We start from the raw sequence: 26,199 nt of genomic DNA, 5'->3' as shown, positions 1-26,199 counted from the left end.
GCTGATACGGTTAACATATAATCTATAAATAAACTACATTAAGATTTATTTGTTTTCTGTAATTTGTTTAATGCACTCTGCCGTATTCCAAAGAGAATTGAAATTCATTTTAGAGTGTAGTTATTTTATTTTTCAGTCTTTGGAATCCTAATCTTTAGAGAGACCATTATTTTTCTGACAAAGTTCAATCTGTGTTCCAAAGAACCGACTTAAACAGGCCTCATGTAACAGAATCTGTTACTTAGATTTTAGGCATGATTTTACATATGCTTCGACGTCTACATTTTTATTTCATATATTAATAATATACCAAGCAGAACTCATAGGCAAATGAAACCCAACTGCTTCAAAACGCTCTTTTGTGTTTCCCACAGAGACCAATTAGCTTCATAATACCAAGACATCATCCGATTTTACGTGGAAACATTGAAAGATGGGCTATCAGAAAGAATTACAATTCATTCCCTCTGGATTTAATTATAGAACGTAACTCAAAATACAAGGCAACATGTGTGGAAGACAAGCAAGTCTCTCTGGACTTGAATGCAAGATTGCCATGCAACATTTCCCTTTTCATAGGTAACCTGGAAATCTTTCATTAATTTAGGAAGAAAGTACACTGTTTCTTGACAAAGTGGATTTTATATGGCACCTCACTAACCATCACATCCAACAGTGTTATGTGAGAGCACAAAGCCTGAAAAAAGCAGAATTGCAAGGAAACCACAGACCAACGGTAGAATTTTTTAGTCAGTTGTACAAGTCTAAATCAACCACTGACACTTTCCTTTCTGACATGCTATTATTCTCTTTGTCACTCATCCCTAAACGCTTGTATTTTCTTAACTTGGTTGTTCATAAACATTAGTACCAGGCCTAAAGATCTTTAAAATGTCAGGATGACTTGCTGTCTACGAACTTCGAGCTCATTGGTGAAGAGCAGTAAGTTATTCTGCATAACTCTTTGTATCCTACAGGTCTTCTCTTTATGTTCAGGTCAACTCAAGATTCCTGGAAATAGCACACGGATGAACAACTATACTCAGGTATGACTTTTCACCAACCAAGTGTAGTACAGTCAAGGTGAGCATAACACAAACATAATAAATCATAACAAAATGATTTCGTACATGACATCCCAATACGTTACTTTCTTTCTAGCTTTGTTCTTTTTCTATCTAGCTCTTAAGAGACCGGTTATTTTCATTTGGAAGAACAATCATTTATTCTTATGCTCCTAGGTGTGAGGGTAGGCTGCAAATCAGTTGGGTTAGACTAGATTCTAGGTTCTAGTTTCTGGACCTCGGGCTCCAGGCTGTAGATCTAAATTCAGGTAAGTTTCATATTTATCGCCTCTTACTTGAACCAGCAGCTCCAGGGCTTATGGTCTGTTTTACTGGCCCCTCCTGAGGCCCAGACTACCTGGAGCGTAGTACTCCCATGACAGACCATCAGATCTAAGCCAAGACTTTGGTTACAACAACATCGTTATCTTCCATTAGCCAAAGAAAGTTACATGGCCAAGCCCAACATGAATGCAAGGAGGAATTAAACTTCACTCAAAGTGATAGGGAAAGAGTGTTGGAATTTTTCTGAAAAACAATCCAAAATAATCATCTGTGAACTTTTATTTTGTATTCCTTGTCTACCGTTATCCTTATTTTGTCATTTATGGTTATACTTTAGTACTTTTATTCCATTAGCCTCATTATTCAATCAAAGTGATTTTTATTGTATTGTATGATTTCAATAAACTATTTTATGATTATAAATAATGTGGTAACTATTCAATGTTATGAATCTAAAATAAGCACACTTTAATAAGCTTCTTTTTCAACTTTCTTGCTCTCCTATTTCCTTTCAATCATGAATGTATTGGTTACACTCATTTCAAGAATCACTTTTATGTAAGACAATTTACAGTTTCATGAAAATATGCTTTGAACCAAGACAGCTTTGAAGATTTGTATGTGTGCTCACCAATATTTATTTTAGAACTCTCCTACTCTAAATTAATCTTGGATGTGACTTTGAGAATTTATACCATATAACTTTTTTTCTCTTCTTCTAGCTCTTTCTCTATATTTTTCAGTGTATTAGCTGGTTATGATTTCTAAGGACCCAGTCTGATATTTCTTGACCCAGTCTGATAATTTCTTATCTATAAAAGAACAATTATATCATTTTATTTTTACCTACTTCTAACATCAACTCAAAAAATTCAAATAAAGAGGGCCTTGCATAAATCCTGTTCAAAGTTTCTATCTGTTGTTTGGTACCTATTCTTAACTGATTAAGTACATAGCTAACCAGTATCTGGATGGCTTATGAAGAGGCACATATAAAGGTCATTGGCAGTATTTATCTCAACTACATTCTTTACTATAGAATAAGAAGCAAATATGGTATTCAGGTATCTGTTCACTTTATTTCCTATTAGAGCAGGTATTTTCCGAACCTACTGGGAAGAGGATATTTGATCTGTAGTTTGAGGGTTTTTAACACCTCTTATCACAAAGTTCTAATATCTTATATAGGGTCCTAGAATGATCCCACAGAGAACAGAAAAAAAGTTGAGAGATCATTTCTGTTTCCAGTGAAGAAGTTGATATTGATGATAATTGGGAGTAGAATGATCTTATGTCCCGGTGAAAAACTGATTTGGTGATTGATAGAATATTGATCTATGAAGAATGTTGTACTTCCCAAGTCCATTTTACTCAGTGGATACTAAATGAGGCAAAAACAGAGTCACCCACATGCTGATAACTGACACATGCAATTTGTTTTCCTGGGATTCCTAATTAATGCAAATCTGGGCACTCCCACTGATCTTTCAAAATTCTGCTTAGGAATCTCTTCCTTTCTGATGCTTCCCTAATGATTACAGCTGCCTGAATGCCTTAGTTTAAGTTCTGTATTAGTTCTGTGACACACATTTACTTTTACTATTGCAAAGATCATGTTACAGTGTTATTTATTTGTGCATAAATCCAGGTGCCTTATTCTTTTTTCCCTCAGCCTTAAGACTATGCTGGGCAAATAGTATTTACTAAATAAATACCTACTGAACAGAAGTAATGTGATCCAAGAAATGAGAAACTTGAGTAATTTATTGTCAGTCTTGAGTTTACTAATTTTTTCATCATAGGGAGAAATTTTTTACTCTGTGAATCAGGAAATATTATAGTGAAAAGGTCGGAAGAAATGCCATTGTAGAGCAAAACAATTTTTAGAAATTAACTGTGAATGTCTTAGTTGCCTATAAAGAGTGTAGGAATTTCCTTAGGTCATTAGAAATGCACAAAAGACTTGAATAGACATTTCTCTAAAGAAGATATTCAAACGGATAACAATATATAAAAAGATATATGAAGAGATGCTCAAAATCACTAATTATCAGGGAAATGCAAATCAAATCCACAGTAAGATATAACTTCATACCTCTTAAACTGATTATTGTCACAAAAACAAAAGCTGTTACATTTTGGCAAGGACACGGAATAATTGGAATTCTTAGTGGGGATATAAAATGCAGCATCTTTGGAAAACAATATGAAAGTTTCTTGAAAAATTAAAAGTACATCTACCATATAATCCAATAATCCCACTCCTGGGAACATATCCAATAGATATGAAATCAGAATCTCAAAAAGATATCTGTACTTCCATGTTCGCACTGTTCACAATAGCTAAGATAGAAATAAGCTAAATGTCTATTGATGGAAGAATGTATAAAGAAAATGTAGTATATCCATAATATGAAATATAATTTTGCCTTAAAAATGAATAAAATCTATTGCTCTATTGCTGGTTTTATGATTAAGAGTCTCATGTCAAAATGGCCATTTTTTCTATGCTTTTTTAAAAATCCTATTTAGAATTAAAATGCTATAAGATATAATCTTAGCTTAAGTATATTGATCTTGGGCAGACTTTTAGGAATTATGTTAAGCAAAAACTTTCTTTGAATGTTGATTTTTTGAAAGTCACCTGTCTTATCTCACAGGATATTTGCTTATTAATAATTAAATAATCTATTTGAGTCAAATCATACCCATTGCCTAGTTAAATGTTTCTCAAACTATCCCACTCACAATTAAACTACTTTAGAAATTTGGAAATTCGCAGTTCGCAACAGAACTTATGTTTAAAAATGAATTGTAACAGTAAGTGACTTGTATGTCACTTAGAAAGGGAGACAAAATAAACTGTACTAGATCACATGTGATATTAGAGACTGAAATTGAACTGTTAAGTGTAAAGAATTCAGTGATTCCCTCAATACACATGGTTGACTAAGACAATAAGATGGTGAGAGGTAAATATTTCTGCCTGGAAAAGAACTGAGCATTGTTGGTAGAGAAAGAGATTTAAACAGTGTGGCAGGCTGAACTCTCTAAATTCAATAAAGTCCTTAGAACCTCCAGAAAGTCCACTTGAGAATTATACTTGATAGTATAATATGTAAAAAAAAAAGATTAAAAAAATTAAAATTCTAATATTTTCCTTGAATTGATTTTAATGTGATATCTCAAGCACATTTCCTCTTAGCCTATATTTTATACAAAGTTTAAAATCTGGCCTTAAAATGCTGCAGCCATAAGGGAGAGAAGAGATTGAAACATATATTTGAGTTTACAATTTGGTTTTAATGAAATCATCTGGCTGAGTGTAAAAGCAACATCTGCATCCTTGTCTTCTGCAGGAAGCTGTGGCTAATTTTTGTGCAGAACAAAGAAAGAATAGAGTAATTACAGTGTTTGATGAGTTTTTTAAAGATATTTTCACTTCCAAAAGGAGAACATATAGTTCTCTGATCAAATGTTGGGCAAACCTGACTTAATATCTGTGATTTTCTCCACAAGACTGAGACAACAGAAAGGGAATTGTTTTCCACTTTATTCAAGATCAGTGCAATTACCACTGCTCTCTAGATGTTATATAAATAGTTTTTGTGATAACATGTGCATTTGTTTATATTAATTTATGGAGTATCTTGAACACTAATTTTGTTTCATTTACATATTCACAAGGTACAGATTCTCATTAATTCATCATTATTTATTACAACTGCACTGCTCTGAAACAGAGTTTCTCAGCCTCGGCAGTTTTGGTATCTTGGGCTGGATAACTCTTTGTAGACAGGGACTACTCTATGCATTGAGGGATGACTGGCAGTAGTCCTTGCTTTTATCCACTAGATGGCAGCAGCAAGTCCCCTCTCTGCAGTTGTTATAAAACTACCGTTCCAGACACTGCCAAATGTCCCTTGGGGGTAAAATCATACCCATTTGAAAGCCAGTCTAAAATTGAGGATTGAATAACCATTTACATTTCAAATTCATCATTGATTCTTCCATTTGTTGAGCATTTACTCTGTAACAAACATGGTATAATGCTTTTTTGAATACCAGAGATTATCACTGCTTTTGTTGACCATAGGCACCTGATAAGCCTAATTTGAATGTATAAATCTTTCAGGGTCAAAGACTTATCCAAACTTTTTTAACCTTAAACATTCCTCATTTTATCCAGTATGTTACATTTTTCATTTGTAATATAGTTGGGTTCATTTTTTACCATTTCTATTCCATTTTGGGGTTCTCACCATATCACCATATCCTGGTTTAATTATTTACTTATTAGGGACACATGAACATTAATATGGCTCTAAGAGTAAAAGCTATACAATGTGTAGTCATGGTAGTGTCCCCTCCTCCTTATCCCTGTCATTCAGGTCCTAATTTTTCTTTCCACGCTTTTCCCATCCAGCTCCTATAACTAAACTTTTTAGTTTCTAGTTAAACTTTCCTAATTTTTTTTGCACCAATGCATGTATGTATGATATATATCTATATCTATATCTATATCTATATCTATATCTATATTTATAGCTAGACAGTCTGTATGTTTGTTTTTCATATTAGATGTTGAAGTCCTAATGCCCAGTTGATAGTATTAGAAAGTAGAGCCTTTGGGAAGTAATTAAGAGGAATAGAATTGTCTTTTTGTTTTTGTGGTAGGTGGTGAGTTTTTTATTCCTCTAGTTTTTGATTGCCTAAATTATCCCTGTCTTAGCCAGTTTAGGCTGCTATAACAAACACCAGAGCATGGGTGGCTTAAACAACAAATATTTATTGCTCATAGTTCTGGAGGCTGGAAGTATGAGATCAGGATGCGAGCATGGATGAGTTGTGGTGAGGGTCCTCTCACAGGTTGCAAACAGCCAAATTCTCCTTGTAACCTTACATGGTAGAGAGAGCACTCCCTAGGATCTCTTTTACAAGGACACTAATTCCATTCATGAGGGCCCCACACTCATGACCTAATTACTTCCCCAAAGCCCCACTTCTTACTATCTCATTGAGGGTTAGGATTTGAACATATGAATTTTGGTGGGACACATTCAACCCATAACAGTGCTCTTGTTTCTCTTTCCCTTCTGTCAGTTATCAATGGGTGCTTCTTTTTCTGTTTTTCTTTTTGACTTTTAACTTTCCCAGAAGTTATGCATTTGTTTCAAGGAATGCCCATTTCAATCTCATCTCTCTCTTTAAATCACATGCCCTTTGGAGTCTCCTCTCTGTAGTCCATGCAATTTTCTGACCAGACCTGTTTTTGTTGGTGTCATCTTTAGTAATTTTAGACTTAGGACAAACAAGGTTGCTGGGAGTGGTTGAAGATGAACTTGGACAGAGTTGTTAACTTCCTTCTTTTGTCTTCCTTGCAGGTTTTGTCACTTTGCCTTTGCTCGTCATGAAGAATTAGGGTAGGTTAAGACCAGAATGGAAAAGTGAAACTTCGTATGCAGGTTTAGTGGTTTTTATATTTTTATTCATAGGTATTTTGAAGTTTTGGTAATATCTGCCTTTAATTTATGTTGAGGATGTGGTTTGGGGTAGAATTTAATTTTCACTTCTTGTACTTTTATTATATGGGGAGGAAATACTGGGAGTAGAGAGCTATGCTGTCACCAATGTCTTCAGCGCTCTAGAAGTACCAAAACATTACATTACAAAACAAATCATCAAACATATGTTCAAGGACAGAGATCAGACTTTTGTTAAACAAGGCAGGTGAACGTGTAGAATACATTTGATGAGCAGTATTGGAGGAGGTCATCAAGAGATGGGGCTGCAGGTTGGACCCACAAGCAGGACCAGGCAACTGGAGGCTCCTCACTCTCTCTCCTGTCCTGAAATGTGCATTCTGCTTGCCTCCCCGGTACCCAGAAGCTGCCCCCAAAATACAGCCTTGAGATGATAATGCTGTAATGAGAATATCCAGACTATCCAGATCGCATATGTGACTGAACAACTACAAACTAAAAACACCATTAATAAATACATGTATAACCTTATTCATTCAGTCCTACTACTTACTATATTTAATCATTATCATGGTTTGAGTATCCTTAATACACATGGCAAATTTTTGCATAGAAAGGTAAGACCAATTCTACAGAAAATCTCAAATGATCCCAAGATTCTAAGGAACTGTTTAGTGTTCAAGTCACATCTGCAAACCTTGAATATATGGCATCTAACCAGTACATGAACACCTCAGGTGACAGAGTTCTCTCAACACCTATCACAGATGTTTGGAATCTTTTATTTTTTAAACACTACTACTTATTTTTGGACAAATGTTGTCTTTCTCTGTAGCTTCAACTGATGGGAAGTTTTCTCCATTAATCAATGCCACAGTTAAGAACGACTTGTAAATTTCTCTCTTTAATGTCTTTCTCCTCTAACAGAACTGCAGGAATGATCATGATGGGCACCATAACTTCATGGTTCACTGTAGTATTTCTCAGCATCTAGCATAGTGGCAAACAAAATATTCAGTAAATATCTGTTGAAAATGTGAATTTCTCCTAGGCATATTCAGAACAGATCAGGATCTTTTAAAATATACCTGCCTTTAAAATATTGAAAGACAGGCATTATTAGGCACCCTAAATATTATGAAGCCTTTGACTAGTCTTTATATGATGAAAGTTTGAGCCCATTTTTTTCATCATGATAACCACTCTTTAGTAATGCTAGGTTCTTAAATATTACTCAAAAAAAATTGACACAATGAAGTAAACCTCTGTAGTTTGACCACTCAGGTTAAATTTCTTGAGCTTCAGTTTATGAATTTATGAAATGAAGAAACCACTACTTTGAAAGGTAATTGTCAGTATCAGCATTTATTACAATGCTGGATACATACAAACTGCCACCAAATGATAACTGTCTATATTATATTTAAGCATACAATTTTTATAAAACACCTTTATAAAACATTCCTCCCACTTAATTATCAACTGATCTTTTGGCAAGAGCTATTACATGGTGGCTCAAACAAACTTCAATTATTTAAATAGAAACAAGAAATTTATAAATAAATACTATGTAGGGGAAAATTATGTGCTAGAAAAATTAATTGGACTCTTTTTAGCAACACATAAGCCTATTATACAATTTACTTAGTCCTGATAACGCTCTTAAATGCAATGTAAGAACTTCTGCTAATGATTAATATTGTTTCCTTTAAAAACCAGATCAGGAAACAGACAAATAAGTCACTACACTGCATTTGAACATGTGTTTCTTATCTTATTCCAAACTTCCTCTAGAAAATAAGTATGATTAATAAAAAGCCTTGTACAATAGCCTGGAAGTGTCTCTTCAATAGAAGAATCAGTTTTCTTGTTTGTCCTCTTTCTGACACTAGCATAATAATAAATGTGCTTATCTAACTCTAGAAGGTGTGATCTAAGAGCTCAGTGTGAGCCAACTGAATATCATATTGTTTCCCTTTTCTGTTATATGCAGGAAAAGCAGCATGTTACATCCGATGTGTTGATACAATAAGCCTAATTGAGAAAATATACCAAATTCTATACTGTTACTAATGCAACAGAGTTGAGCTACTATGACATGAAGGGCATCCAAGATTATTTGTGCCAAACCCCTGACATAATATTTTAAACTTATTTCCTACTCTTGCAGATAAAATGATAAATAGCATTATATTAAAAGGAAATTGTAGGAGATTTTTATTTCTTATCTTTTAAAAGAGAAGCCATGAAGAAACTTCCATTTCCTTCTATGTCAGTTTACGATGACCTACCTTAGCAGTATAATTAGAAAATGGAAAAGAGTACCAAGAATTTGTTATTCTAAGTTACCATGAAAAAATTATGCAAAAGGAAGAAGAACTGGAACCATCTGAATTAAGTGCTATGCCAAAAAATATGGTCTGGGCTTACAAAACATGTTGAGAAATGATATTATTAGGACACAGAATACCAGACTACACCTACATGCATAAGTTACTCATAAGGAATGATTTGCCATCACCACACTAAAGTTCTCTTTTGACAACTGGTGTGAAAATGGAAGGTGGTAGAGGAGGATAAGCTAAAACAAATCAGAAGTCTTAGATAACATTTTGATTAACGGTAAGTTCATGTTTGTCAAATGCAATGTGATTGCATAGACTCATTTTAGGGACTGATTTTTTTTTTTTAATTACAGAAAGACATATTAAAGGTGGAAATATTCAAAATATGGAAAAGGATAAACTCTTAGAAACTGAGAAATAAGAATCTGGGTTTTATAAACTTCTGAATAAAATGAGGTATTTTATCTATACACAGATTACTTCCTAATGTAAGTGCCCAGTAAATGTTATTTCCAGACTTTATGAGGCTAGGAATATGTTTTAAAAGCTATTTGGAAATCCCCATTTCAAAGTAGCACTTTTCATTGTTTTCTGAATTGATATTATTTTTTTGCTTTTGTTTTCTAGATCTGAAATTCTGCTAAGCATATGAAAATTTTCACGGCCCCCAAAGAAAATATATAGACAAAATGATAATTAGATAAACAATGATTATGAGATATGATCTCCTTTGGACTGGAGTTCTAGAGTTGTCTGTTGTGTTTGTTTTGGTACTTACATCAATTCTTCAAGGCTTCTCATTCAATCACTTCAAAGTGGATACCAATCACAGTGAAAAATTTAAACTATAAAAAATTTACCAAGGCTTAAAGAGAAGTAATATGTGTCCACGTTATTTTTGAGGGAGTGACATGGATATCCTTCTGGTGATTCATTTCCACAGTTTTTACTATGTGCAGTATGTGTATTTCCTAGCACTCAATTAGGATTTAAAGTAGGTAGGAGCCTTAAGAAGGATGGAGGATGCAAGGGCTATCTGGGACAGCAATGCAGTGTAGTGGTTTAGTGATTGCCTTTGGAGTCCTAAAATTCTGGGTCTATTCTGACCTCTGCTACCTAACACACTGAGTGACCTCGGAAGGTTATTTATCTCTTTGAATCAGGAGTGGTAAACAGAATAACTACCTCCCCAAAATGTCCATCTCCTAATCCCCAGAACCTATAAGTGTATCACCTTACGTGGCAAAAGCGTCTTTGAAGGTGTGATTAAGTAAGAATTTTAAGATGAGGAAATTATCCTGGATTTGGATGGGCCCAATATAATCAGAAAACTCTTATGGGAGGGGGTAAGAAGGTAGAAGAAGGAGTTGGGACAAGGGAAGCAGTGGTTGTAATAATGAGCTTTGAAGATGGAGGAAGGGGCAAGGAAGGCGGCCAGCCTTCGGAAGCTGCAAAAGACAAGGGAGGAAGCATATTCTCCCATGAAGCCTCTGGAAGGAACACAGCCCTGCCAACACCTTTTGTTTTTAAGAAGACTTCTGACTTCCAGATCTGTAAGAAAATAAATTTGCACTTTTCAAGGCACTAATTTGTAATGGTTTGTTCCAGGAGTAATAGGAAACTAATCTATTGTGCTTCCTCATATGTTTAAATGATCACTTACTTCATGCTACATTGAGGGCATTGCAAATGCTCAATAAATACTATCTATGATAATGAGGGCTATTTTCCTAAAGGATGATACACAAATATAGGATCCAATGGGATGCAGCCCACTGGCAGTAGATAGAAGTACAGATAGAGGGGCTATCAAAAAGGGGAAAGAGTTTTCAATTGGGAATTCTTCAAAAGGTTATAGCACCTGGGAATGTGAAAAAGGAAAAAAAAAATCTGCAGACTATTTAAGTACTGAGTGATAATTATCAGTTTTGCAGAATCAATTAGCATAGAATTTATATTGCATATTTTGAGGGAGTGAATGACTATTTTTGAAAAGTATGAGGAGGAATTAATCAAGACAATTTCAATGTGATTTTATAGATTTTGAAGTTAATTTTCACTCAGGTTCTAAAATTATGATGATATCTTGACAAAAATAAATCTGTTGCATTGCCTTAAAATAACAGAATGTGATAAAATTAGAGATAAATTATACATACAAAATTCATTTTATCTTGAAAGGAAATGAAAATTTGCAAGTGCATAAACTGACAGCTTATTGCTATCTGAGTATGGAACTAGACGAAGTTAAAATAGATTTCTTACTATATTAGATTTTCCATGTTTCCATAACATCAAATAACTCTAGCTCCAATGTTAATGTAGGATGTTAGAATCAGCAGACATCTTTCCATAACTAAATTTTACAACTGAACTTCTTTTTGTGTCTACTGAGATCTACTCCTAAAACTACAATTTCTTATTGGTTATTTCTTAATGTTTAATTTGCTGTGTAACCAGACTGTTTATACCAAATATTGGATTAATCATTTTCACATGCCAATTTTCCTGAAAAGTTTCCTTTCTTTGCTTAGTCATCTAAACTAAAAAAAAAAAAAAATCAAATATAATATTAGTTTCATCTTTATCTTGCTCTATCTCACTTGTTATCAAGTTCTATTGATTTCTTTTTTGCAATAACTCTGTATCTCTTCCTCTTCAGGCCACCTGCTAATATCCCAGTTTTAATCCCTAACATCTCAAAATTACAATGCCAGAGAAGTCATATAACGTTTTGTTGTAAATTCATTTTGCTGCTAAATCCCAAGGTTATTTGCTTCCAATCATCTCAAACATTTCTGTCTTAATTATTGCTTGCATCATGTTATCCCCAAACTAAAATATCTTCTGAAATACTCTGTAGCTCAAAAAGGAGTTTTAATTTACCACTGACTTTAAACTTCTGTGTATTACCATCCCATTGTACTTGAATGCAGGCTCATTTAGGGATCAACACTGAACATTTGCCTCCAGCGTCTTCTCACCTGAGCCTCAACTATGTTTTCCTATTATCCTCATTTGACACAGCATGAAGACCATTCCTCGGTAACTCTGTTAATGTAAGTGCTGATGATGAAGAACTTAGCTGAGAAGATCATATTCAAAGAGATCTTCTTGAAGTATACTTTAATATTGCTTTATTTAGAAATAACTTAAAAGTGTACAGAAAAATTAGCAAGACTCTTACAAAGAAAGAACTCTTGTATCCCTTTAACAGATTAGCCAAATGCTGATATTTTGCCATATCTTCTCTATTTTTCTTTATTATTATTATTATTCCATTGGAGAATAAGTTGCAGCAGTATACTTCTTTACTCCTAAATATTTCAATGTGTATTTCCTCAGAACAAAGACATTCACTTACATAATCATAGTTCAATTATTCAAATTCTGTCCATCATCTCAACAGGATCTTAGAGCAAATTTTTCTAATCCAAACTGCAATCCACAATCAGGCACTACATTTAGTTTTTATCTCTCTTTAGTCTCCTTTAATTGTAGTGATGCGTCAAATTTTATTTGTTTTATGACACATTTAAGGTACAACCAGGTGTTTCATAAAGCATCTCTGTGGCAGACAGAATAATGGCCTCCCAAAGATGTCCACCTACTAGCTTCCTGAAGCCTGTGACTGTGTTATCGTTCATGGCAAAAGGGACAATGCAGATGTGATTACATTAAGGGTCATGAGATGGGAAGATTATTCTGTATTACCCTGGTGGAAAATACAGTTTTCATAAGGGTACTGATAAGAGAATTAGAGTCAAGGAAGGATATTTGTCAATGGACTTAGACACTAGCAACAAAAAGGGAGAGAAAGAGGGAGAGAAGACAAAAGAAAGAGAAGAGAGAGAAGAAAGGGAGGAGATAGGAGCGGAGGAGGGAGAAATAAAGATTTTAAGATGCTGCAGCATAAACTCACTAAAGCAAGAACAACAGACGATTTGTTTTAAAAAGGTATAAATGCCATCTAAAAAGCCAGGTGATATTTAATATTTGAGTAACCAAATAACTTGCTCATTTTAAAAAAGAATCCAAGTCCTAACTTCAAAAAAATATACTATCAAAGGTGACCACACAAGCATATTAGGTAGTCAGACAATTCAATCCAACTAAAGGTTTGAACAAGACATTCAAGCACATGACACGTTGTATATAGTTATTTTCTTTCCAATTAGTATGCTAAAATGTGGATTTTAATTAAGTATAATTAATAATTATGCTGTGAATGAAGAACATTAAATATTACATTTAAGTATACTCCTTTATGGAGCTGAATTTAATAACTATACATAAATTATTTTATAAATAATTAAAATATGCCCTCTATTTTATATTTGAATCTAAAAAGAGGTAAATCAGAGGCAGGATTCTAAGGAAGAATAAATTTCTTTTCTTTTCTTTTTTTCTTTTTTGGACTATGTTGCCGTTTATTGAAAACTCCAAATCATTATGAAACTATGTAAGAGAACATTTCCATCTGAGGAAGAGCTCTGGTCTTTGCATTTATGTTGAATTTTCCTACAAAGGTTCAAAGGCCTGTGCAGACACTTCATTATTTCACAGAACACACTAAAGAAATTCAAAAGTGCTGTCAAACTCTAATTTTCTACTTTTCATGGGTGCCATGCTATTCTAGAATAGAAGAAAAGTCCTCTACTTCAGGTTGATGACTTGAACCAACACATTTGAGTTATTTCACTCCTTTAAAATTCTCACTGAAATGCCACAATATATGAAATTGTTTTGCAAAATATGATGTAGAAAGGATTGGATAAAGGGACATATCACCAAGTCTGTGGGATGATCAGTTCAATGGAAAAGTTCACCTGGGAATAAGTTGAATAGACTCTTCTCGGGAAACACAAAAATACCTCAAGTTAGAGAGTCAGCTGCTGAAAGTGAGGGTGGCCGTGACAAGGTCAGGAGGGAGGTGCTGAGACCCGTACCAACTCCAAGGACAGAAGGATGTTGAGTAAATGTCAACACCAGGGGGAATGCTGCAATGAGTTCTCATCAAACCTTAGCAGAGACACAGAGAGACCTGTGAAAGAGGTTGTTGCTGGGACAGGCTCTCTACGAGATCACAAATGCCAGCTGGAAAGAGCAGTGTTGCTCCTAGCTAACTCCCAGCTATCACAATTAATCCCCACCGCAGTAACTGTTCTTCCACTGCCACACTCTTCTGGGAGGAATTTTCTGTCTGTGCTTCACAGAGAAACAGAGTTCCCAATTAACAATGCGAGAATGCAGACAATACAATTCTTCCTCTTCTCTCTTTCTCTAAGACTAAATTTTTAAACTGGACCCATTAAAAAGTCTAACAGGACAATCTTAATTATAATGAAGGAAAAAATGCACACTCTCTTCCAAAAGAGAAAAATGTCAGGCATATATAAACATTCTAAAGAAGGAAATTTACATGAAGATAAAGAAATAAATGTTCACCTCTTAAAGAAACATTCTGATAAACAGGAGAAAGCCTTTGAAAATACTTTTTACAGTCTTAACAAGGTTCAAGATGTCAATGGATCTATTTTTAAAAACCCTGTAGAAAATATTAATTTTTTAAAAGTTACAGTTGCTGAAATTTTTTAAAAAAACATTTAGGAAAAGATTGTAAATAGAGGAAGGAGCAAAACTGAATCAGTGAAGTAGGAGTTCAGCTTGAGGAATTTACTAAAAACTAAAAGAAAAAGAGCCAATAGGATTTACGATAAAAAAAAAGGTACAGAAAATGCAGAGGTAATTCACCATTGATCTAACAATACTTGTAATACAAATGCAGGTGAAAAATGGACCTAGAGAAGAAACATAAACAATTAAATGAAAAGTTAAGAAAGATCTGGGTTCTTAGATCACAAGAGTCTACTAGGGACTAAGAAAAGTCTGCTAATTTGAGTCAAAGTTGTCCCCCTGCTTTAAAGGCAACTAAAGCAAATATGTAGGCCGGATACTACTGAGATACTGATTTATATTCTGTTTTAATGCATTTCCCTTCTCCTTTATCACAAGAAATTATTTATCTTTGCCCCAGGCTGGTCTGTGCAATCATGCCTGCAGCAGAAATTGTCTGGGGAAAATCAAAACAAAATAAACAAAACATGACATAGAAGCAAACAAGAATGAAACTTACTTTGGCTTTTAAAAACATAATTGATTGGAAAAATTATCTTTGGGAGTCCTATAAGAGGAAGGAAAATAGTCTAGTGACTGTGAGGGGTGGACTGGAAAATGGAGTCACTGGAGGGCATAATGGGAGGCATGATATATGTAGCTACTATAATTAATATATCTGAGAAGGAGTTAATATCAACCACATGTCATAAACTTCTACAACTCAATAACAAAAAATCAAACAGCTTGACTTAAAAATGGACAAGGAACTTGAATAGATATACAAATGGACAACTGGCATGTGAAGAGATGCTCAACATCACTAATCATCAGAAAAATGCAAATCAAAACCACAATGAGACATAACCTTACACCTGTCAGGATGGCTGTTATAGACAAATGAACAAACAATAAACAGGATGCAGAGACACTGGAACCCTTGTACACTGTAGGTGCGAAAGTTAAGTAGTGTGACCACTGTGGAAAACAGTAATTAAAAAAAATTAAAAATAGAACCACCACATGATCCAGCAATTCTACTCCTAGGTATTTAACCAAAAGAATTTATATCAGAATTTTGAATAAATATTTGCACTCCCATGTACATTGCAGTATTATTTACAATAGCCAAGATAGGGAAACAATGAAAATTTCCATTGCTTGATGAACAAAATATGGTATTTACATAAAATGGAATATCATTTGGCAACGAAAAAGAAGGAATTCCTGCCATATGGGACAACATGAATCAAACTGAAGGACATTATGCTAAGTGAAATGTCACTCACAAAAGGACAAATTCTGCATGATTCAGCGTATGAGGTATCAAAAAACTGTCAAAGTCTTAGAAATAAAGAGTAGAATGATGGCTGCTGGGGCCTGGGAGTAGAGGGAAATGGGGAGTTGTTTAATGGGTATGAAATTTCAGTTATTCAAGATGAATAAATTCCAGGGATCTATTGTACAACAATGTCACACAGGCACTGCGTTGTTTTATTGCACTCCACTTTATTGCACTTTGCACTGTGTGTTTGTTTTCCCTTTTTAAATTGAAGGGTGGTAACAACCCTGCCTCAAGCAAGGCTATCGGCTCCATTTTCCCAACAACACTTGCTCACTTCATGTCTCTGTGTCACATTTTGGTAATTCCTGCAACATTTCAAACTTTTTCATTATTATATTTGTCTTGGGGATCTGTGATAGTGATAGTGATGTTACTGCTGCAAGAAGATTATGACTCACTGAAGGCTCAGAGGATGGCTAGCATTTTTTGGTAATAAATTTTTTTCAACAAAGGTACTGTACATTGTATTTTTAGACATAATATAATATAGACTATTACACACTTAATAGCCTACAGGAGAGTGTAAACATACTTTATAGGCACTGGGAAACCAAAATATTCATTTGACTCACTTTATTGTGATATTTTTGCTGCGGTGGTCTGGAACTGAACCCGCAGAATCTCCAAGGTACGACCATCCTTAACAACTCAGTGTTGTACACCTGAAAATTTGTTAAAAGGGTAGATCTCATGTTAAGAGGTCTTACCACACAACAACAACAACATAAACCAAAAATCCAAAGAGACAGAAGGATACCTTTGGAGGTGGTGGATATGTTTTGGTGATGGTTTCATGTGTGTTTGCATATCTCCAAACTCATCAAATTGTATACATTAAACATGTCCATTTTTTTGTATATGAATTATACTTTCATAGAGCTGTCTAAAATTAAATTAAATTAAATCAATGTAAGTTGCAAGTTTGGAATCTACATTAACAAGAGCAGTAGAGGTAGAGTTAAAGTAGGAAGCCCATTCGTTGACTTTTCTAATTTAGAAACTGAGAATAAGTACAGGCTTGGGGAGATTGAGGTACACAGTTAAAATTTTAAAACCTACACAAAAGTAATCTCTCTTCTTTTAAACCACAAACTTACTATAAATTATTATAAATTGTAAATACACCTAAGCAAGGTCAATGTTTTCTTCTTATTTTTGGTCTTTTCAGCTAATAACAGGCAACTTTTTCTCTCTTAAGTTTGTCCTTAAGATACAAATATGACTCCTTGACTGTTCCTTACTAGACTCACAAAGTTTAGCTTTACAACTGTTCCCTGTTCTTTAAAGTCTCTCTTTTGTCAAGTGATGAGTGAAACATTGCTCAATATCTTGAAGTTCTAATTCTTACACCCTTTTACTCACACTAACACATGTTTAATTTGTCTGACTAGCTTAGGGCCCTTATCAGCCCTCTTTCTGACCCAGAGCTCCTCCCCTGGCATTTTAGAAAAGGCTCTCTACTCCAAATCTAGATCTTGTAACATTGCCTCAGGGGATTTTTCCAGCTCTTCCTTTTTTTAGAACTTATTTCCAGTTGCTGGTTGCTGAACTTGCCTTTACTCTTTCGGATTGATTTATTTTTCGTGTGCTCCTTTATTTCCTAGCCAACCTCTGCGTCTGCAGTACAGCACACTACAGACCAGACCCATCCTCCACTTCACCCCCACTCATCCTCACTCAGAAAAGGATACCAGATACACTGCACACTTAGCAGAAAGAAAATGCAAAGTGCTGCTCAAGGCATCCATCCAAAAACACATAGGCAGAAATTTTTCTACACAGAGGAATACCTTTCACTGTAAATCATTTCTGGAGGAAGAGTTGATGAGTTAGTCTTTCAAGGTTTAATCATTCTGTCCGTATAGTCTACTGGGTTCAGATTATATTATCTCTTTATTGTTTTTTTCCCATGATACAATAATGAAGCCATTAACTTCTATATTACAATGATCCTTTTGAAGTTTCAGGACATATATTTTAAAATTGTCAAAAAATCCCATCAAAGTTTGATCTTAATAATTTAACATATACTGAATTTTAGTATCAACTACATACTGTGCTGATTTTGGTGGGGGGGATCGTTTAATTTCATCACAAATGTATAAAGTACATATTATTATCTTTATTTTATGTATGATACTAAGAATGGTTGAGGAATTTTTCTAAGATGGTTATTTACATGTCTTTCGAGACACTTGTCAGATGCAGGACTTCAAACTTGGTCTTTATGACTCTAAAAACAGTATTCTTAACTACTTACACTTGAAGAAATAATTTGACCTTGGACTTATTTAAAAGATCATTTTGTTGAATAGTGAAATATCAACTTGTTATGTAAAGTGATAAGCTTTCTAATTTCTTAGGGTTATTTCACATGTCAATGGAGGATGAGAAGCTTATGAAACTGGATAGGTACCATATTTTCTTAATTCTAACAATATATTCATTTATAATGTGTTGTGATGTTAATATATTTTTCAGGAAAAGAAAGACTATAGCATTAAATATACTCTTCAATGTTTAGCTGCTACTCTGAAAAATGTTAAAAGTGAAAGCTATCAACAGAAGCAGAATAATAGTGCACATTCAGCTGAGGTGGCCTTGGCTAGAAAATCCACTGCCATGATGGCATCATCACTCACATGTCTGATGCCCAGATGCCCTTGCCCTGTCTCTCTGCATAGTTCCTTTCATTCTCTAGGGCATCTCCTTGTTGTTTGACTTCTCACAGCATGGCAGGTTTAGAGTTGCTGTACTTATTATATGGTGGTTGTCTTCCAAGTGTCAGGTAGAAGAAACTGGTTGACCAGTAAATGGCTACATCCTGAATCAGCCACCATAGCATCATGACCACCATATTTCATTAAACAAAGTGGTACTGAAGTCTGCTGACATTCAAGGGACTAGAGAAATAGTTTCCAATTGGTAAGGTCAAAGTGAAAGCATGTTGGATGTGAAATGTTTTTGTAGCTATTTTTAGAAAATGCAAAAGAAATTTTGCAAAACCACAATAAAGAAAAAGTACCTGACAAAAATCAGTGTCCATTCATGAAGAAAATTTACAGTTAAATAGTAAAAAAAAAAGAGCAAATAGACCTATGTAGATGTTATTTTAGACATCGGTTTATATGCTCATTGTACAACAAAGGAAGAACTCTTAAGACTGTCTTCTATTTTTACACATATTTTATATGCTAATATGCCACACAAAAATGAGTAAACATTTTTTTGACTGTCCATTTGGAAAATCAGTAGTTATTTTTATATTTCTTTAATTGTGATTAACTAACAGTCATTCAAATTATATGAACATAAAATGTTTTGCCATTGCAAATTTTACTTTATAAAAGGAAAGGATTTATTTAAGTGTATATTATAGCTTCTTCTACATATATGTATATAAATTAGAATATTATATTTTAATTGTTGTTTCATTACTACTCTACCCAAATATAACTGTGTTATACATATTAACTGAGTTCATGAATACATTAATCATTAATTAACTTGGTTATTTATGTGGCATATCTCTATTTTTTAATACTATCATACATTCAGATTAAATCAAATTTTCTTAAAATGAATTCTTTTGTAATTTGAATACCTGGTTGCAGCCTCAATGATTCAATTACAATTAATCTTTAAGTACGCAACCATCTTTAGGCACCAATACTAATATTCTTATTAGATAAGGTTCTAACAATTTAATCTATCTCAATAATTATGTAATTATTGTTATGTAGCTGTGTTTTTTGTTGACATTATCATTAGATGTAAGGACAAAGTTCTCACCAAAATGTTCCATAGTCTTAGTAGCAAAGTCTTGATGATCTGCTGTAAAGAGAAGACTCCTTCAGTGCATAGTTAATTCAAAGGCTTCATTTTAATCCATTTTCTCTCTTATGTTTTTAAAAGGATCATATAATAGCAACATTTGCTGCTTTAAGTTTCCCACATGGTCAATTCCCTACAAACCCTCTGGTGTTAATAAGCAGCAAAATGACTGAAAAGTGTGCAATGAAAAGACAAGTGATAAATAAAGAAAATGGGTAATTCCAAAGCTAGATATTTGGGAGTTGACAAATAATCCCAAAGCCTTTCTTTTCATTACAAGAAAACTTGCTTGCTTCCCAAAGCATCTGAAAAGCACTTTATTCGATAGTGAATACATAAGGAATTTTACAACGTTATATGTTTAGAGTTCAAAGGGACCTTTTAGATGATCTGCACCAATATCCTCTCTACAGAGATGAGAAAATTGAGACTCAAGGTGGTCATGTGGCCCTATTACAACCAAGATAATTAGCAGAGTGACTGCGTGAATTGCTCCTCCTATAGATTTTTCAAACGTGTGCCACTAACTCTTCTTTTATTACACATTTTCTCATATTACTTATATTTTTCTTTGCTCTTTGAGCCATATGTTTGTTTTCTTTACTAAACATATTAATGTCACATGTCATATGAAAATAACTTTATAGTTTTATAATGGTGTTTTTAAAATACAGCTTGTCTTGGCATTTTATAAATGTTATAAGTGTTTTGGCTAAGAGTAGAAAAAATACCCAAAACACATCAAATATATAAAGTATTTGAGCTCATGCATAGACTTATTATTTAATTGTGTTGAATATATTTACTCTCCACAAATAGAATTGTACTTATGTTAAGAAAATTTTATGTGAGACCAAAGTGGACTTTCAATTATGAGTGATTATACAATTTTTGAAAGTTGGGTAGGCACTGAAATTTCTGACGACTTGTTAATGTATACACATTTGTAAATAATATTTGAAATCTCTGAAAAATCTATGCTTCAGAAATACTTTTACTTTCTAAACCATTACTTAGTACAAATGTTTAATACTTTAATATGTTCACTTACATGCCACTCTTTCTAGCTACAGTGAAAACAATGAAATCCTAAAATGAAGAAAAAAATGGAAAACTGGAATATGACTAGATATGTGAAGTCTTCTTGGCTTATAACTTGAAAAGGAGCCTTAGAAATCGTCTAGTTCAATGCCCTGCTTGTACTACAGCATTCCAATTAAGGAGTTCCCATTCAGCGTTTATCCAGTCTCTGCAGGAACACTCCCACAGAACTCTCTCTCTCTTCACAAGTAACTCCCTATTTTTTTAAAATCAAAATCTGACTCTACATCTCCCATTTTAGATTTTGCGTTAGTTCTAGATCTGCTATCTGGATGGATATGCAAAATTTCATGATAATAATCCTCTCCTTCCCCTCTCCCCACTCTGATACAGATATTTTCCATTGTTCTAATTTTCCAACCCTTTTCCCATAACCTAATGTTTCAGAACTTCATCATTCTGTTTACGTGTCTTTGCATACACTTTATTTTTTTCCAATAGGACTTTTCAATTGCAAAACACAAAATTAAATATAATGCATTAGATGACTCTGGTTAAGAAAGAGCAATGTGTGAACATCACTGAGCTTTTCTGAATATTTTTAAAAAGGTGACTTAACCTAGGATTTGTTCTTATAACAGACACATAATTTTCTTATCTAATCTTCTTTAAAAGATTATCTCCTGGTGCTGTACTTTTAAATTATAAAATAGAATATTACATATATGCCTCACAAAATACCTTTCTATACACTGATGAAATAATAAAAGAACATACAACTTATTCTCAAAGAATTTATATGCCAGTAGGGGGCACACAGGAAACATCTAACACACTAGACAGAGCAATATTTACTGAACAAATGAATGAAATAATTTTAATGTAAAGAAGAACTAAATAAATATCCTAATGATATTAACATGATGTTATAGCATAAAAAGGAAAGGAGATTTTATTGATATATAGTTGATTTATACTATTATGTTAATTTCAGGTGCATTACATAATGATTTGACATTGCACACGTTATGAAATGATCACCATGATAAGTCTAGTAACCATCTATCCCTATACAAAGTTATTACAATATTACTGACCATACTGCTTATGCTGTATATTGATTCCCCATGACTTACTTATTATAACTGTAGGTTTGTACCTCTTAATCCTCTTCACCTATTTTGCCCACCCTCTCATTTCCCCAGGACTTCTGGCAAACACTCATTTATTCTCGGTATCTATGAGGCTTTTCATTTTGTTTTGTTTGAATGTTTTGGTTTTTTCAGATTCCATATATAAGTAACATTATACAGTCTTTGTCTTTCTTTGTCCGACTTATTTCACTTAGCATAATACTCTCTAGATCCATCCATGTTGATGCAAATGGAAAGACTTCATTGGTTTTTGATGGCTGAGTATTATTCCATAGTATATATACATCACATCGTCTTTACTCATTTGTCTATTGACAGGACACTCAGATTGTTTCCATTAGTTGGCTTTTGCAAATAGCATTGCAGAGAACACTGAAGTGCACTTATCTTTTCGAATTAGCAATTTTTTTTTTCTTCAGGTAAATGTCTGAAGTAAAATTAATGGATCATATGGCAGTTCTAGTTTTAATTTCTTGAGAAACCTCCATATTGCTTTCCATAGTGACTGTACCAATTTACATTCCCACCAACAGTGCACAAGGGTTGCTCATTTTCCACAGCCTTACCAACACATTTGTTGTCTTTTTTTGTCTTTTTGATAATTGACATTGTGACAAGAGTGAGGTGGCATCTCACTGTGGTTTTGATTTGCATTTTCCCAATGATCAGTGATGTTGAGCACATTTTCATGTGCCTGTTAGCCATTTATATGCCTTATTTAGAAAAATACCTACTCAGATCCTCTGCTGAGTTTTTAATCAGCTTGTTTGTTTTTCTGATGTTGAGTTGTAAGAGTTCTTCATATATTTTGGATATTAACCCTTTGTTGTATATATCGTTTGCAAATATCTTTTCCCATTCATTTTTGTTGATTGCTTCCTTTTCTGTACAAAAGATTTCAGTTTGAGGCAGTCTCATTTGTTTATTTCTGCTTTTGATTCTATTGCCTAAGGAGATACATCCAAAAAATATTGCTAAGACCTATGGCAAAGAGGGTATAGATTATGTTTTCTTTTAGGAGTTTTATGATTTCAGGCCTTACAGGTGGTCCAGGGTGATTCTTTTGCATATAGCTGTCCAGTTTTCCCAGTAACGTTTGTTGAGAGGCTGTATTTTCCCCTTGTATATTCTTGCCTCCTTTGTTATAGATGAATTGACCATATAAGCATGAGTCTATTTCCATTCTCTCTATTCTATTGTACTGATCCATGTGTCTGTTTTTATGTCAGTACCAATAGTTTCTCTTTCTACTGTAATTGTAATGGAGATTTCATGGAGAGGTTGGTTTAAAAACACAGTAGAAAGATCAGTCAGTGTCACATAATAGCACTTGTGGTTGCCATGGTAAGGATGTTAATGTGTGGAGCCCTAACACTATCTGAAAGACAGGTGTTATGTGATCAGCATGATCTTGTAGAAAATAACAATCACTGATGAAAACAATGTGCTAAAAAAATTCTATGTTAGAGTTCTATGTTAAAGGTAAGATTAGAAAGCATTGCAATAATCCAAGACATAAGGCAAATTGTCAAAATTAGGGCAGTGTCAGAAGAAATTTTTTAAAATTTGTGTTACATGCAATTCACATTATAACAATACAAATTAAACTTCCTGCTTGACTTTTTAGTTGTGGCATTAAGAAAAAAGATGTCCAAAAACTTACCTTGTGCATCTGAGAAAATCATGATGATTTGAAATACAGTTTACCCTTGAACAACATGGAGCTTACGGGCGATGACCCTCTGTGCAGTGAAAAATTTGTGCATAACTTATGCCGAATTGGCCCTCGGTATCTGCACTTCTCCCAAATCCGTGGCTCCACATCCACTGATTCAAACATCCTTGGATTGTGCAGTACTGCAGTATTGACTGTTGAAAAAAAATCCACGTATAAGTGTACACACATAGTTCAAACCCATGTTTCTCAAGGGTCAGCTATATTTCTCTAAGCTATTATTTATACACTCTACTCCTTCCCCATCCTTCTATTTATCCTTCAGATTTCTCCAGGTTTTGTATTCCCTCTTTGTAGCTAAACTGCCTTCACTTATGCTAATATTTAGCTTATTTTTAATTCTTTTTTTCATTTTCATTTTTTTCTCATATGTTTACATCTTGAAGGCAAGGATGATTTCTGCCTTATTCAATGTTCTCTTCCAATATTTAGTACACTAGTATATTAAATGTAATGACTCTTGTAAATAATTGTTTCATTGTGTGTATATATACATACACATATGTGATTAAACGTAAGTTATGTTTTCTCCTGTGTTCCAGGCAATCAATTTATTCATTACTCATTTAGGCAAACATTTATTTCTTTATTCATTTAAATACATTTGAACATTTCTATATGCTCTGGATGATAAGGACAGATTGGGTGCAAGACAGCCACATTTTCACAGAGTCATGGGCTTGAAGATTCTTGGTATCTTGCAGAGACACTCAGAGGAGAAAGAGCTATTGAACGTGTATCTTGCTATCAATAACTTTCCTAGATTTTTTTTCAAGTCCAATACGTGTGTATTTCCCTGACTTTTTGCTCTGACCTCTCCATCTCTACCTAAAATCCCTGCTAGAACAAGAACTTACCTAAATATAAACCAGTATATAGAATATATTTTTAAATTATGGTAGCATCAAATAGGCAGATACTTTATGTACCTTGTTTTATCATTATAAAATATATATATAATTATCTAATATACATTATAAAAGAAGAAATGTTTTCTGCAGAATTTTATTCCCGAGAAAATGTGAATGTCTTTTAACAAACTGGATGAAGAGAAATAAAAACACTTTAAGCAAAAATTTTTCATCATTTGTTTTCTTTTTTGTCTCAGAAGATAGTCAAAACATCTGACTGCTACATTAAAAGGTTATTAGGAGCTCATGAGGCAAAGCAATCAAGAAATTTATTAGTGCATGTTAACATCAAGGAAGTATTTATTTCAGTTTGCAATTCCAACCAAAGGAAAGTCAATTATAAGTTTTGGCCAAAAAATGTGAGCCTTGCATGTTATTATGCACATAAGAGACACTTAATTGAATAACTCTAGTGACAAACTCTTCACTGTTTGGGCCAAAGTGGAAAAATAGCTCATTAATTCATTAATTTCTGGTAAATGTAAATCCTAATAGCTCTGCCCATAAGTCTTAAATTCTATTTTAACTGATAGATCAGAATGCTTTAATAAATTTCTCATTATATGTTATTCTCTCCCCATGTCTAGTCCCCAAGATAGTATTACAATATTATTTCACAATTTGATTAGTGTATATTTTGATAGTTATTTATATATAATTATGTTTTGCTCAACACTATGTTTTATATCCCATTTTTTTTTTGGATTTGTTTTCTATTTTCTTCAATTTATCATCCCTGAATTGTACCAGAGATTTTCAGAGAATATCTTTATTTAGTTTTTATATTGAAATTCTAGTTTTTCCTGGCATAAGATGATAAGTTTAAAATAATTTCCTCTCAGGTTGTCATTGTCTTTAGCAGTGATAAAAAAAATCTTAATGCCAAAGATTTTCTGTTGTTGTTTTTATTTCTATTTATTTCTGGAGCTCTGAAACTTGACAAGGATATGCCTAAATTTGTCTCGCTAAAATACAGGCCCTTCTTTTCTAATTAGAGCCCTGTGAGCCCTTTCAATCTGAAGAAGACTATCTTTCCACAGCTCTGGGAAATTAATTCAGCCATGTCATTATTTCCTTTTGTTAATTCTTTCAATATTCTCCTTTTACTACTTCTCTTAGATGCATCTTGGAAGATGTGGATACATCTTCCTAAGTTTCTTACAAGTTTTACCACTTTGCCCTTGGTTCAGCATTCAGGTAGAAACTCGACTGTGCTTTCCAGTTAACTAACTCAATAGTCAGTCTTGTTTACTTCGTTTCTTTTTAAATATATTGTTTAAATTTCTTTTTAGAAATTAAAACACTTTCTATTTGTGTTATCTGTGCATTTTTATTGAAGATACTGAATATATATTTTGCTTAAAATCGAATACTTTGGTGTAGTGC

General features: G+C 33.6%; 1 pseudogene; it reads left to right on the top strand.

Annotated features, from left to right (window-relative positions):
- LOC106730834 overlaps positions 1 to 26,199 on the top strand; it is a 128,657-nt pseudogene that overhangs the window by 22,870 nt on the left and 79,588 nt on the right.

The sequence above is a fragment of the Camelus ferus genome, chromosome 5 (assembly GCF_009834535.1).
Source record: "Camelus ferus isolate YT-003-E chromosome 5, BCGSAC_Cfer_1.0, whole genome shotgun sequence".
In the NCBI taxonomy this organism is placed as follows: Eukaryota; Metazoa; Chordata; class Mammalia; order Artiodactyla; family Camelidae; genus Camelus; species Camelus ferus.
The sequence above is the reverse complement of the archived record's forward strand: the minus strand, read 5'-3'. Positions and strand labels throughout refer to the sequence as shown.